Source organism: Nerophis ophidion, linkage group LG10 (assembly GCF_033978795.1).
Source record: "Nerophis ophidion isolate RoL-2023_Sa linkage group LG10, RoL_Noph_v1.0, whole genome shotgun sequence".
Taxonomy (NCBI): domain Eukaryota; kingdom Metazoa; phylum Chordata; class Actinopteri; order Syngnathiformes; family Syngnathidae; genus Nerophis; species Nerophis ophidion.
In genome coordinates, this window is record NC_084620.1 from 3,145,994 (window position 1) to 3,159,566 (window position 13,573).

The window sequence follows — 13,573 nt, forward strand, 5'->3', positions numbered from 1 at the left end:
TGAGATTACGTGACAGGCGGTGACGACTGCGGAAAAATAATCCCCTGAACTCAATTTTAGCCTGACAATAGGAGCCATTAGCGAGCCCGCTGGCGGCGACACGCCAGAGGAATTCTTCGTGTTTCTGGGATTAGGAAAGAAAATGAATTTGTGTTGGTGCCCAAGTGTGCGCGGCGGCAGCTTTAATTGGATACGCTTGGTAAAAAAGATCAAAGCTTTGTAAGCCTGCCAGTCTTTAATTGACACCAATGCTGCAGGTGAGGACTGGCACACAATGAAAGCAGGTGTGTAAGTGAAGGCCTTTCTGCTGAAGGAGGTGTGGATTAGCAAGCCTCCGTTGACCTCTGACCCCTCATTCAAGAAGAAAAAATGCAGGGAGTTTCCTCTTTTCTCTGCCTGGTTTTTAATCCTTTTTATTTTAGGCTCATTACAGAATTGGAGATTTGCCACCAGGGATGGGCATCGAAACCTGATTCCATTTTGTAAATGTAGAAACCAGACTCAAAACAGGTGCTGTTCAGGTGCCAAATGAATGCTGACTCAGCAACCTGCAAAAAGTGCTTGGCAGTGATATTGTACAGGTAAGTACTTGTAAGTACTGAGTAATGTAAGTCATGTAGCAATAGTGATACTGTACATATAATGTAGTAATATTGTACATGACATGTATTGTAAACAATTTAGTAATGATATTATACATGTATTGTATTGTAAATAACGTAATAGTAATATTGCACATGTAATGTATTGTAAATAATGTAGTAGTAGTAGTAATATTGTACAAGTAATGTAATGTAAATAATGTAGTAATAGTGATTTGGTGCAAGTATTGTATTGTAAATAATTTAGTAGTAGTGATATTGTACAAGTAATGTATTATAAGTGGGCTTCACTGTGGCAGAGGGGTTAGTGCGTCTGCCTCACAATACGAAGGTCTTGAGTAGTCAGGGTTCAATCCCGGGCTCAGGATCTTTCTGTGTGGAGTTTGCATGTTCTCCCCGTGACTGCGTGGGTTCCCTCCGGGTACTCCGGCTTCCTCCCACCTCCAAAGACATGCACCTGGGGATAGGTTGATTGGCAACACTAAATGGTCCCTAGTGTGTGAATGTGAGTGTGAATGTTGTCTGTCTATCTGTGTTGGCCCTGCGATGAGGTGGCGACTTGTCCAGGGTGTACCCCGCCTTCCGCCCGATTGTAGCTGAGATAGGCACAGAACCCCCCCACCCCCAAACGGGAATAAGTTGAAGTAAATGGATGGATGGATGCATTGTAAGTAATGTAGCAATAGTGATATTGTACAAGTAATGTATTGCAAATAATGTAGTAATATCAATCAATGTTTACTTATATAGCCCTAAATCACTAGTGTCTCAAAGGGCTGCACAAACCACAACGGCATCCTCGGTAGGCCCACATAAGGGCAAGGAAAACTCAGCCAAGTGGGACGTCGGTGACAATGATGACTATGAGAGGACCGCATATGTGGGCAACTGAAAGCAATGGATGTCGAGCGGGTCTAATACAAGTGATATTGTACAAGTAATGTATTGTAAATGATGTAGTGCTATTGATATTGTACATGTATTGTAAATAATGTAGCAATAGTGATATTGTACATGTAATGTATTGTAAATGATGTAGTAATAGTGATATTGTACATGTAATGTATTGTAAATGTAGTAGAAGTGATATTGTACAAGTATTGTAAATATTGTAGTAGTCGTAATATTGTACATGAAATGTATTGTAAATAATGTAGTAATAGTGATGTGCAATTAATGTATTGTAAATAATGTAGTAGTAGTGATATTGTACAAGTAATGTATTGTAAATAATGTAGTAGTCGTAATATTGTACATGAAATGTATTGTAAATAATGTAGTAATAGTGATATTGTACATGAAAAGTATTGTAAATAATGTAGTAGTAGTAATATTGTACATGAAAAGTATTGTAAATAATGTAGTAGTAGTAATATTGTACATGAAATGTATTGTAAATAATGTAGTAGTAGTAATATTGTACATGAAATGTATTGTAAATAATATAGTAGTAGTAATATTGTACATTAAATGTATTGTAAATAATGTAGTAGTAGTAATATTGTACATGAAATGTATTGTAAATAATGTAGTAGTAGTAATATTGTACATGAAATGTATTGTAAATAATATAGTAGTAGTAATATTGTACATGAAATGTATTGTAAATAGTGTAGTAGTAGTGATATTGTACAAGTAACATACTATACAAATGTAATTATGTCATGTAAATATGTGTATTTCATAATGTATTATTGTTATAATAACGCAAAATGTGTAAGTTACATGAAAATACCTGAGGGTTGTTTGATGTTTTTGTCAATGTGGAACCATTGGTCTCGTTGTCCCTCCTACGGCAATAATTGTTGTGACACCTGTCTCTCGTGCTGGACACGCCTTTCTACTTCCCTTTTGTCCAACGGGAGAGAGGCTCCACGATTGGCTGAACAATATCGGCAAGGTTGGTATTTGCTGTATCGTCCGACTCCTTAAACACAAGTACTTGCAGCTGAGCAGCAACACCTGATGCCCGTCCTCTTCATTCAAGTCTACACGCGACGCAGAGGAAGACAACACACAAGTTACACGCTCCTGTAAGTCATTTAGTAGTGATATTGTACAAAAAGTATATAGTAAATCATGTAGTAGAAGTTATATTGTAAGTACCCCGCCTTCTGCCCTAATGCAGCTGAGATGGACTCAAGTCCACCTTCCCCCCGACTTCGAGAGGGACAGCTGGTAGAAATTTGACAGAATATACTTTAGACCAGGGGTCACCAACGCGGGGCCCGCGGACACCAGGTAGCCCGTAAGGACCAGATGAGTCGCCCGCTGGCCTGTTCTAAAAATAGCTCAAATAGCAGCACTTACCAGTGAGCTGCCTCTATTTTTTACATTTTATTTATTTAATAGCAAGCTGGTCTCGCTTTGCTCGACATTTTTAATTCTGAGAGACAAAGCTCAAATTGATATAAATACAATTGACTTGACTTGACTAGTCTTAGTTCTTTTTATCTGTTTTAACGGTTTAGCTTTCATTCATTAAATACTGTAGCACTTAAGAATTTATTTAGATGAAAAGTGCGTATCAAATAAACGTGTTCGAGTCATATAAATAAATGATAAATGGGTTGTACTTGTATAGCGCTTTTCTACCTTCAAAGTACTCAAAGCGCTTTGACACTACTTCCACATTCACACACACATTCACACACTGATGGAGGGAGCTGCCATGCAAGGCGCTGACCAGCACCCATCAGGAGCAAGGGTGAAGTGTCTTGCTCAGGACACAACGGACGTGACGAGGTTGGTACTAGGTGGGGTTTGAACCAGGGACCCTCGGGTTGCGCACGGCCACTCTCCCACTGCGCCACGCTGTCCCATGTCATGAACAATGACTGGTTGGCCGCATGTTTTTCAAATTCGCCTACTAATTCCTCGTCAGGTTTTGTTGGTTTAGCTTCCATCGTGATCTTTGCAATGTTGTTGGCATCTATACCTTGCCGTAAAGGTCTTTCAAGTGACAAAATATGCTACCTGAAAGTATAATCATAGCTGTGTTGGTATGAGCTGCAGCTCAGACATAAAATTGCGATATCGTACGTCCGTCCGATAGATATATATAATATCACGAGTTGAAATTACAACCACAATACTGAATATTGTATTTATCCTCCGTGATAGGTATAGATATTAAAGGCCTACTGAGACCCACTACTAGCGACCACGCAGTCTGATAGTTTATATATCAATGATGAAATCTTGACATTGCAATCAATCAATCAATGTTTACTTATATAGCCCTAAATCACTAGTGTCTCAAAGGGCTGCACAAACCACCACGACATCCTCGGTAGGCCCACATAAGGGCAAGGAAAACTCACACCCAGTGGGACATCGGTGACAATGATGACTATGAGAACATGATACTGTGATACTGATGATGCTGATGACTATGAGAACATATGAGAACATGATACTGTGAAAGATCAGTCCATAATGGATCCAACACAGTCGCGAGAGTCCAGTCCAAAGCGGATCCAACACAGCAGCGAGAGTCCCGTTCACAGCGGAGCCAGCAGGAAACCATCCCAAGCCGAGGCTGATCAGCAGCGCAGAGATGTCCCCAGCCGATACACAGGCGAGCAGTACATGGCCACCGGATCGGACCGGACCCCCTCCACAAAGTGGGACATAGAAGAAAAAGAAAAGAAACGGCAGATCAACTGGTCATGCAACACATGACAATATGGCTGAAGGGGACATATTAGCCCAGCACCACTTAAGGCTAAAAGTGGTCTCTTTTCACCGCATAATTACACAGTATTTTGGACATCTGTGTTGCTGAATCTTTTGCAATGTGTTCAATTAATAATGGAGACTATAAAAAAGAATGCTGTTGGTGGAAAGCGGTGGATTGTAGCTGCGTTTAGCAACCGAAACCCAACCAGTGTTTCTTTGTTTGTTGTGAAGCTTTAGCGAAAATTTTTCTCTACCACATGTCGACCAGCAAGTTTTTGGGATGAGAAAATTGTGATATTAAGTTGGCTCTTACCGGAGACTTGAGCGGATTATGCGACCTCTTCCTGCAGCTGTCAAAATGCAGCTGTGATCTTGGCTCCTCCATTGGCTTCTCTCAGAGACACTGGCGGTCACTGCAGCCCTCCGACTTTCCGGTATGACTTTATAATCTCAGTAAAACACTATTTACACAATAAGCAGATAGGGGATTTACCAGAATTATCCTAGTAAATGTCTAATAACATCTGAATCGGTCCCACTGCCGTCGCCTTTTATTGATTTTTTTTTTTTAGTGCTTCACTCTAACTTTCTTCATCCACGAATCTTTCATCCTCGCTCAAATTAATGGGGAAATCGTCTCTTTCTCGGTCCGAATCGCTCTTGCTGCTGGTGGCTGATAATAAACAATGTGAGGAGCCCTACAACCCGTGACGTCACGCGCACATCGTCTGCTACTTCCGGTAAAGGCAAAGGCTTTTTTATTAGCGACCAAAAGTTGAGGACTTTATCGTCAATATTCTCTACTAAATCCTTTCAGCAAAAATATGGCAATATCGCGAAATGACCAAGTATGACACATAGAATGGAGCTGCTATCCCCGTTTAAATAAGAAAATCTCATTTCAGTAGGCCTTTAACATTCAATGTCAGCCCCCCTTCCATCACCACCCTTCTAATTATCTCCGCCATTACTTGGATTAAAATTGTTCTCTTTGATTTTGCTCAGCGATATTTGGAGGCACGACCCAGAGTCAGAGGATGCTGATTTTACAGCAGAAAATCAAGTCCGATCAAATCGTTATGAGTGGAAAAACTGTTCTGTTGCTATAAATAGGGTATTGAATATTGGACTCTGGCTGGAGAGCAGCGTGACCTTTCCGAGTGTTTCATGGAACACCGCAGGTTGCTCCAGTATGGGACTTACCGCTGGGAAAAGATAGAACGCCGATCAGAGGGGTTCATTTTCGGTGAGGATGGCAGGATATGTTTGTTGTTGTTTATTAAATATGTTCATTAGTTTCCAGCTATTTCTGCTGCTGAAAGTTTCTTAGTTTAAGGCCACCATGGCAACGTAGTTCATCAGTGGAATGAAAGGGTGTTTGTGTGGAGGGAAATTAGTCTCACCAACACGGACAAATTATTACAAGTAGACGTGCGCACTTGTTCTTTGACAAACGATCTCCCAAAGGAGGAAGGGGAGGCCGTGTTGTTCTGAAGGTGGCTTGAAAGGGTCAACTTAGGTCACGTAATATCTCCATCATTGTTCTCCTCACAGCCAATCATGGACAAGGACTCACTGATGCTGGAGGGATTCCGAGAAAGTGTTGCTTGTCTACGCCGGCGGGGTCTCTCCTGTCTCGGTGGTTTGAACGGGATGCAGTCTAGCGCCATCCGCCGCGCTCTCTCAAGACTGGTTGTGCAGCGCAGTGACAGAGTCATCATCCAAGCTCCACCTCTACGTTTCCCTCTCTCTCTCTCTCCATTTCTTTCTTCCTCTCTTTGGCGTGGAGCTCCGCTGCCTCTTCAACTCCAGATGCCTCCGCCTCCCAGCCAGGACCTGCAGATCCGGAACTGAAGGTGAGGTTGGCAGGTAAGAGCACTCCTTTTTGTTGCTTTTCCATCCATGGTTGATTCCTGCTGCCCAAAGTGTGTGATAGGAATTGTAGCTAGGCAACGCAATCAGGATGAAAGCATGCTGTGTGATTGATGTTCCACTGCCTTGTTTTACACCTCTGGGTGCCTAGAAGCGTTTGTGTGTGCTCCTGAGCCCCGGGAGGTGCGGCCATCGGTGGTCCGCATGTCTCCGGTTGCGAGGGGAGACCATGGTGTTGGTGCGTGGGCGGACAGAGTGGCTGGGGGAGGGAGGAGGGCCGGGTGCTTTCATCTTATAGAAGCTCATCCCTGCATTTGTTCATCTCCTACACATCAAATTAGCTCCACTCTTCTTCTTTGCCTTCTTGGTGTCTTCTTTTAGACCGGAACAAAAGAGAAGGAAATGGGCGTAAACGCCCTCTGTGACAGCAAGATGGCATCCCACTCTGTTACTTTTTCTCTTCATAAACTCGCTGAAGATGTTGAATCAGTAATGACAAACTTAGACTTCCTGGGATGCCCTCTGGCTCCCAGCTGAACGTGTCAAGTGACTCCGAGGGACATCTCGGGGTGATCTAACGTCTCAGTAGCAAGCAGAGAGAAGGAAGTGGAGTAAGCAGGTGCAGCTGTTTAGCCCAGTGCTGGGAATACATTAACCAGGAAGCTCTCTCCTGTCCAAACGTTACCAGGTGACGGAGAGAGCGCCATCGCCCAATGACCTCGCGGCTCATTTCCCAAGGCAGAGCTTATGTTTACATTCTCAGGGGAGGCTTTCGCTGATTCTCCATTTCAAAAGCGGGCAGGCGGAGGCCGTTCACGCGCTGATGGATAACGCTTCAGGCTGGAAATGGCTCTTTGAAACACCTTGAGGGGGCTCTCATGTGCTTGGCTTTTTCATGGAATTCTCCAGCACTCATCAGCCAGGGTTACCGTTTTTTTTCTTTATTCATGTGTAAACCGCCTGAATCATTTGGATTTCCTTTTAAATTAGCTCCACTCACAGTCGTATTTAAATAATCTCATTAAAGGGAAGTGGGAAGGTCGCTAATGCTAACCTTTTGACCGGCAGAGCTGTGATTTGTTTCAAGAAAGACACAAGCCATGAAGATGAAAGGGCACCTGCAGGAGCTCATTTGCATGCACGACTATTTACGTTCACTTTCGGATTCTCTTGTGGCCGGAAACAAGAGCAAAGGAGAAAAAGGCAGCTGTTTTTTCCACCCTGGTGGATATAAATAAATAGTCTGTATGATGTCACCCTGTGTGCCCGTTTTGGTGTGCAGCCTTTGCTTCCAGTGTCCTGTTAGCAGCGCGCCATCAGCACATCACTGGCAGAATACTGGAGGGGTGATGTCTTACAAGATTAAAACGATATTAATTGATAAATAATTGAATTTTCCCTTTATGAACTTAAAGGCTGAGAAGTGTAACAAATCGAGATGACCTTGAGCAGGGAAAAAACAAAATAGCTGCTACAGTGGAACCTTGGTTTACAAACTGAAATGGTTGTTGAACAGGGTTCGTAAATCAAAAAGTTCATATGGTGATGAAGTCTGTATTTTTAGACACTAGTGTATGTGTGTGTGTGTGTGTGTGTATATATATGTATATATATCTCCATCCATCCATTTTTACCAATTATTCCCTTTGTGGTCACGGGGGGCGCTGGTGCCTGTCTCAGCTACAAGCGGGTGGAAGGCAGGGTACACCCTGGACAAGTCGCCAACACAGATAGACAGACAACATTCACACTCACATTCACACACTAGGGACCATTTAGTGTTGCCAATCAACTTATACCCAGGTGCATGTCTTTGGAAGTGGGAGGAAGCTGGAGTACCCGGAGGGAACCCACGCAGTCACGGGGAGAACATGCAAACTCCACACAGAAAGATCCTGATCCCGGGATTGAACTCAGGACCTTCGTAATGTGAGGCAGACGCACTAACCCCTCTGTCACCGTGCTGCCCTATATATATATATATATATATATATATATATATTATACACACACACTAGGGTGTAACGGTACACAGAAATTTTGGTCTCGGTTTCGAGGTCGCGGTTCGATTAATTTTCGTTACAGTAAGAAAACAAGAAAATATAATGTTTTGGTTATTTACCAAATTTGCAAAATCTTCCACCAAAAATATTTTTCATAGCGGAATATTTGTTTTGAATTAATGGGAACCTTGGATGGATCAATAATTCATGATAACATTGATTTTGATTCAATATTATGTTTTGAGCAATGACAGTTTAAAAGAAAAAAAAACAGCTTTGTTTAATTAGTCAACGTTGCGCCTTTTTCTAAATTACATTGAACCATCCATCTTCTTCTGCTTATCCGAGGTCGGGTCGTGGGGGCAGTAGCCTAAGCAAGGAAGCCCAGACTTCCCTCTCCCCAGCCACTTCGTCTAGCTCATCCCGGGGGATCCCGAGGCGTTCCCAGGCCAGCCGGGAGACATAGTCTTCCCAACGTGTCCTGGGTCTTCCCTGTGGCCTCCTACCAGCTGGACGTGCCCTAAACACCTCCCTAGGGAGGCGTTCGGGTGGCATCCTGACCAGATACCCGAACCACCTCATCTGGCTCCTCTTGGATGGCAGAGCTTCTCACCCTATCTCTAAGGGAGAGCCCCACCACCCGGCGGAGGAAACTCATTTCGGATGCTTGTACCCGTGATCTTGTCCTTTCGGTCATGACCCAAAGCTCATGACCATAGGTGAGGATGGGAACGTAGATCGCCTGGTAAATTGAGAGCTTTCCATGGGAATACGGCTATTGAACCTGTATCTGTTGAAAAGCTCTATGGAGATAATTTAATTTTCCAGCGTGATCTGGCACCTGCTCACAGTGCCAAAACCAGCAGTAACTGGTGTACCGACCATGGCATTACTGTCCTCTATTGGCCTGCCAACTCTCCTGACCTAAACCCCATAAAGAGTTTGTGTAGTATTGTGAAGAAGAAGCTGAAAGACACCAGACCCAATAATGCATATGAGCTGAAGGCTGCTATTGAAGCATCCTGGGCATCCATAACACCTCAGCAATGCCACAGGCCGGTTGCCTCCATGCCACGCCGCATTGATGTAGTAATCCGTGCAAAAAGATTCCCAACCAAGTACTGAGTGCATTAATTGACTTTCAAATGTTTGATTTTGTTTTGCCGTTATAAATCTTTTTTTTTTTTACTTGGTCTGAGGAAATATTAAAATTTTTTGAGATAGGATTTTTGAGTTTTCTTAAGCTGTATACCATAATCAGCAATATTAAAATAATAAAAGGCTTGCAATATTTCAGTTGATGTGTAATGAATCCAGAATGTATGACATTTTCATGTTTTTAGTTGCATTACAGAAAATAAAGGACTTTATCACAATATTCACATTTTCTGAGACAGTCCTGTGTGTGTGTGTGTGTGTGTGTGTGTGTATATATAACATACGTGTGTGTGTATATATATATATGTGTGTATGTGTGTGTGTATGTATATATATATATATATATATATATATATATATATATATATACACACACACTCATATATGGATGTACACACACCCATATATATATATATATGTGTGTATATATATATATGTATTAGGGCTGCAAATCTTTGGGTGTCCCAGGATGCGATTCAATATCGATTTTTGGGGTCAAGATTCGATAATATATCGATTTTTCTCGATTCAATAACGATATTTTTCCGATTCAAAACGATTTCTTTAGTCATTCAATACATAGATTTCAGCAGGATCCACCCCAGTCGGCTGACATGCTAGCAGAGTAGTACTTTAAAAAAAAAAAAAAAAAAGCTTATAATTATAAAGGACAATGTTTTATCAACTGATTGCAATAATGTAATTTTTTTTTTTAACTATTAAATGAACCAAAAATATGACTTAATTTATCTTTGTGAAACATTGGACACAGTGTGTTGTCCAGCTTATGAGATGCCATACAAGTGTAAGCCACTGTGACACTATTCTTTTTTTAAATATTCATAAATGTCTAATGATAATGTCAATGAGGGATTTTTTATCACTGCTATGTGGAAATTCTAACTAATATTGATACTGTCAAAAGCCTTACAACCTGCCTCACGCAACTTCACACTCCTGCAACCATCTTTCCTGATTGTTTGCAACCTGGCTTGTTGCAAGTAATCACAAACCCGATATTAATCACTTTGATCCAGCTGAATTTTGATTACAATCACCCCACGGGAAGTAAACTAACGCTTTTGATAAATTCATAAAAACAACCTGGATTAATCTTTTCTGAGATACGCCACACCAGCTTCTGCCGTTGAACGAGCTCATTGTCTTGTTTCCACGCTGATTAATGGACAATAGATTGCAATGATTGACAGGTGCGTATAAATATTAAAGTTGCTCTATTTGCAAAAGTTTGCATTTAAAAAATAATTTAAAATAAGGGAAACACTTCTCCCCCAACATAAGAAAGTTGGGTCTTGTTGGTAAGATGGGTACCGAATACGGTACTTTTTTTGGCACGGACAAAAACCTGACTGTCCTACACATGAAATCCAACGTTACTGTTTTACAGTACCTACATTGTGCGTGACATCACGCTCGGTTGCTTTTTGACATTTGGTGATCACTCCTGCAGCACTGAGAGAGGACTCAGCCAAACTACAATTTTCAATCCCAACAAAGAAATTGACTCAAACGCCCCAGTAATTGATGTAGGCCTCTAATTTTCCAAAAATGTGTTAGCTTGCTGCTAATATACATTGGTTTTGCTATTGACGGGCTACTGGTTAGCAATTTTAAATAGCGATTTTGACCCCTCCAAATTTGTTAATGAAAACTACGACTGTGATGTACGACGGCGAAGGGCACTGCAACACCTGCAGTGAGCGAACTAGTCGAGAAGATGGCACCATAGCACAAAAAATAACACACCTTTTCAGTTTATTATCTTTTTTTAATTGTTTTTATTATTTGCATTATGCTCGTTAGCGAAGAAAATTTAGCCCCACCATTTATAAGCCGCGGGGGTCAAAGCGGAGGAAAAAAGTTGTGCTTATAGTCGGGAATTTATGGTATGTTTATGAATACAAATTTGCTTTCTTCTGTAACTCCTATTTGGAATTTTTTAAATGTCAAAAGCCTGTGAGTGCATATAAATGTCTGGCGGGGTAGTAGGACCTGCTGCTAGTTGAGAAGAGCAATATCCGCTATTAGAGCTAGGCCATATATCGAATATACTCGATGTACCGCGGCTTTGTCTCTGTGCGTTGTAGAAAATGACAATTTCGTGAGTATTCGAGTATACGTTCTGACGCAGTTGCTTTTAGCTGCGAGCATTACACTACAGGCTTTTCTCACGCTTTTTTGTCTCTCCTTCTCACAAAGAGATAAAACAAGCGCACCTTGTTACATACGTCACATACCGTCGCACGTGCAACGTCATACGCCCTCGCAGAGCAGAGAGGTAGCGGAGAGGAATGTACCATAGATACAGTTAGCTGTGGCAGGTGCAAGCCGAGCGGTGTGAGTGGTAACATGAGAGAGAGAAGGTGCGAATCTGGTAACAAATGGAGGAAGAAGAAATCATTCCCAAGCAAAACAAAATCATCTGGTGGTAGTTTGGTTTCAAGCGGGAATATGTCGAACAGACAACCGTAATATGTCAAGTATGCGGCATAAGCGCTGCTGCAAAAAGTAGCAACAGTACTAATTTGTAGCAACATTTGAAAATTCACCCGCTAGAGAATGAAGAGTGCTTGAAACTCTGCATGTCAACAACTCGGCCGGTGCCACACCCAACAAAATGCACTGACCCAATTTAGCCTGGCGTCTTCCATTTCCAGATCAACACCGTATGAAAAAAATAGTCAACAACAGGAGATAACGTCCGCAATAACCTACCACATACGTAGGCAAGGACATACACTATTTGATTTTTCTATTATGCCGCTAATTTTTATTTAACAGTTATTGAAATATCTTGTGACATCATGCACAAAAGTGCACTTTATTTGTTTTAAACTATCGTAGTGGCATTCTGTACGAAAAGTGCACTTTAATTTAGTGTTGTTTTGATACGTCATCTTAGTGACATCATGCACAAAAGTGCACTTTATTTGTTTTAAACTATCGTAGTGGCATTCTGTACAAAAAGTGCCTTTTTAATTTAGTTTTGTAAGGGTGTAACGGTACGTGTATTTGTATTGAATTGTTTTGGTACGGGGGGTTTCGGTCCGGTTTGGAGGTGTATCGAACAAGTTTGTAAGCTAAAGTCTTAACAAGCTGCCCTGCTTTCTGCCTCTGTCTGAGCACCAAGCATTGTCCCGCCCACACAACCATCTGATTGGTTACATACAAAGCCATTCAGCAGTGCGTATTCAGAGCGATGTAGTCAATGTTTCAGCGTCGAGCAGATATGTGTTTAGCAGGGGACAGCGTACTCTCCCCAAATTATACTAAACACTTCCAAGTCACAACTACTACTAGCATCACTATGAGCCCGTTGACCGTCTAGAAACTTAAACTGCACCTCAGTTCGCTCGCAGTTCTTGCTTGAGGTGAAGGCTAATTAGCTTTTAGCGTAATGTTAGCTCATTTTGCTCTGTGTGTGTGTGTGTGTGTTAGGGGCAGCAAAGCCCTGTCTGTCTGTTATTTCATTGAACTCCATGGTGTTCAGGGATGAATAGTCTCTCCTATTACTATTGTACTATTTTTTCAGCTATAGTTACATTAATCATTAGTAATGTAGCAGCCTAGTTTTGAATGGCAGGGTCCCTGCTATCACGTTGACAAAAATATAACATTTACATAATAACTACAGGCTTCCCAAATGCTGTAATAAATTAAGCATGATGAGTTGACTTGAAACTGTTTACTGTTGCACTTTTTATATGTAGAAGAAAGGTTTTGTCATTTTACTTAATCAAAGCAACAACTTGAGGCAGTTTAATGTGGATTAACGTGGGCAGAATTATTAGTGTTCCCAATGTTAAAATGATATTTTGGTAAATAAATAACCAAACAATTTATATTTTGTTGTTTTCTTACTGTACCGAAAATGAACCAAACCGTGACCTCTAAACCGAGGTACGTACCGAACCGAAATTTTTGTGTACCGTTACACCCTTAGTGTTTTGATATGTCATCTTAGTGACATCATGCACAAAAGTGCACTTATAGCTTGTTTTAAAATGTTTCTGACAATCTTGAACTTTCTTTTTTTTTTTATTATATGAATGTTTGTGCCAGTGCTTAACTGTTTAATAAATACAATTTTGCTAAAGTGACTTACTTGTGAGTTCCCTCTCCGCATGAAAGATTAAAATGAAAATATTAATGCAGCCTGAACCAGAATGTTTTAATGTAGACACATAGAATCATCAAACTGTTGTGATTATAGGCATCAAGTGTTCATTCAAGGCT

The 13,573-nt window shown here is 41.3% G+C and overlaps 1 protein-coding gene across 4 annotated transcripts in view; it reads left to right on the plus strand.

Annotated features, from left to right (window-relative positions):
• Positions 1 to 2,312: 2,312 nt before the first annotated feature.
• Positions 2,313 to 13,573, plus strand: part of syt1a (synaptotagmin Ia) — a 298,889-nt gene continuing 287,628 nt past the window's right edge. For 2 of the 4 annotated variants that reach the window (XM_061912043.1, XM_061912044.1), the window contains exons 1-2: positions 2,313 to 2,635; positions 5,838 to 6,152. The gene's annotated coding sequence lies outside the window, so the exon portion shown is untranslated. The remainder of the gene's footprint in view (positions 2,636 to 5,837; positions 6,153 to 13,573) is intronic. The other 2 variants (XM_061912042.1, XM_061912041.1) reach the window with 1 other exon arrangement.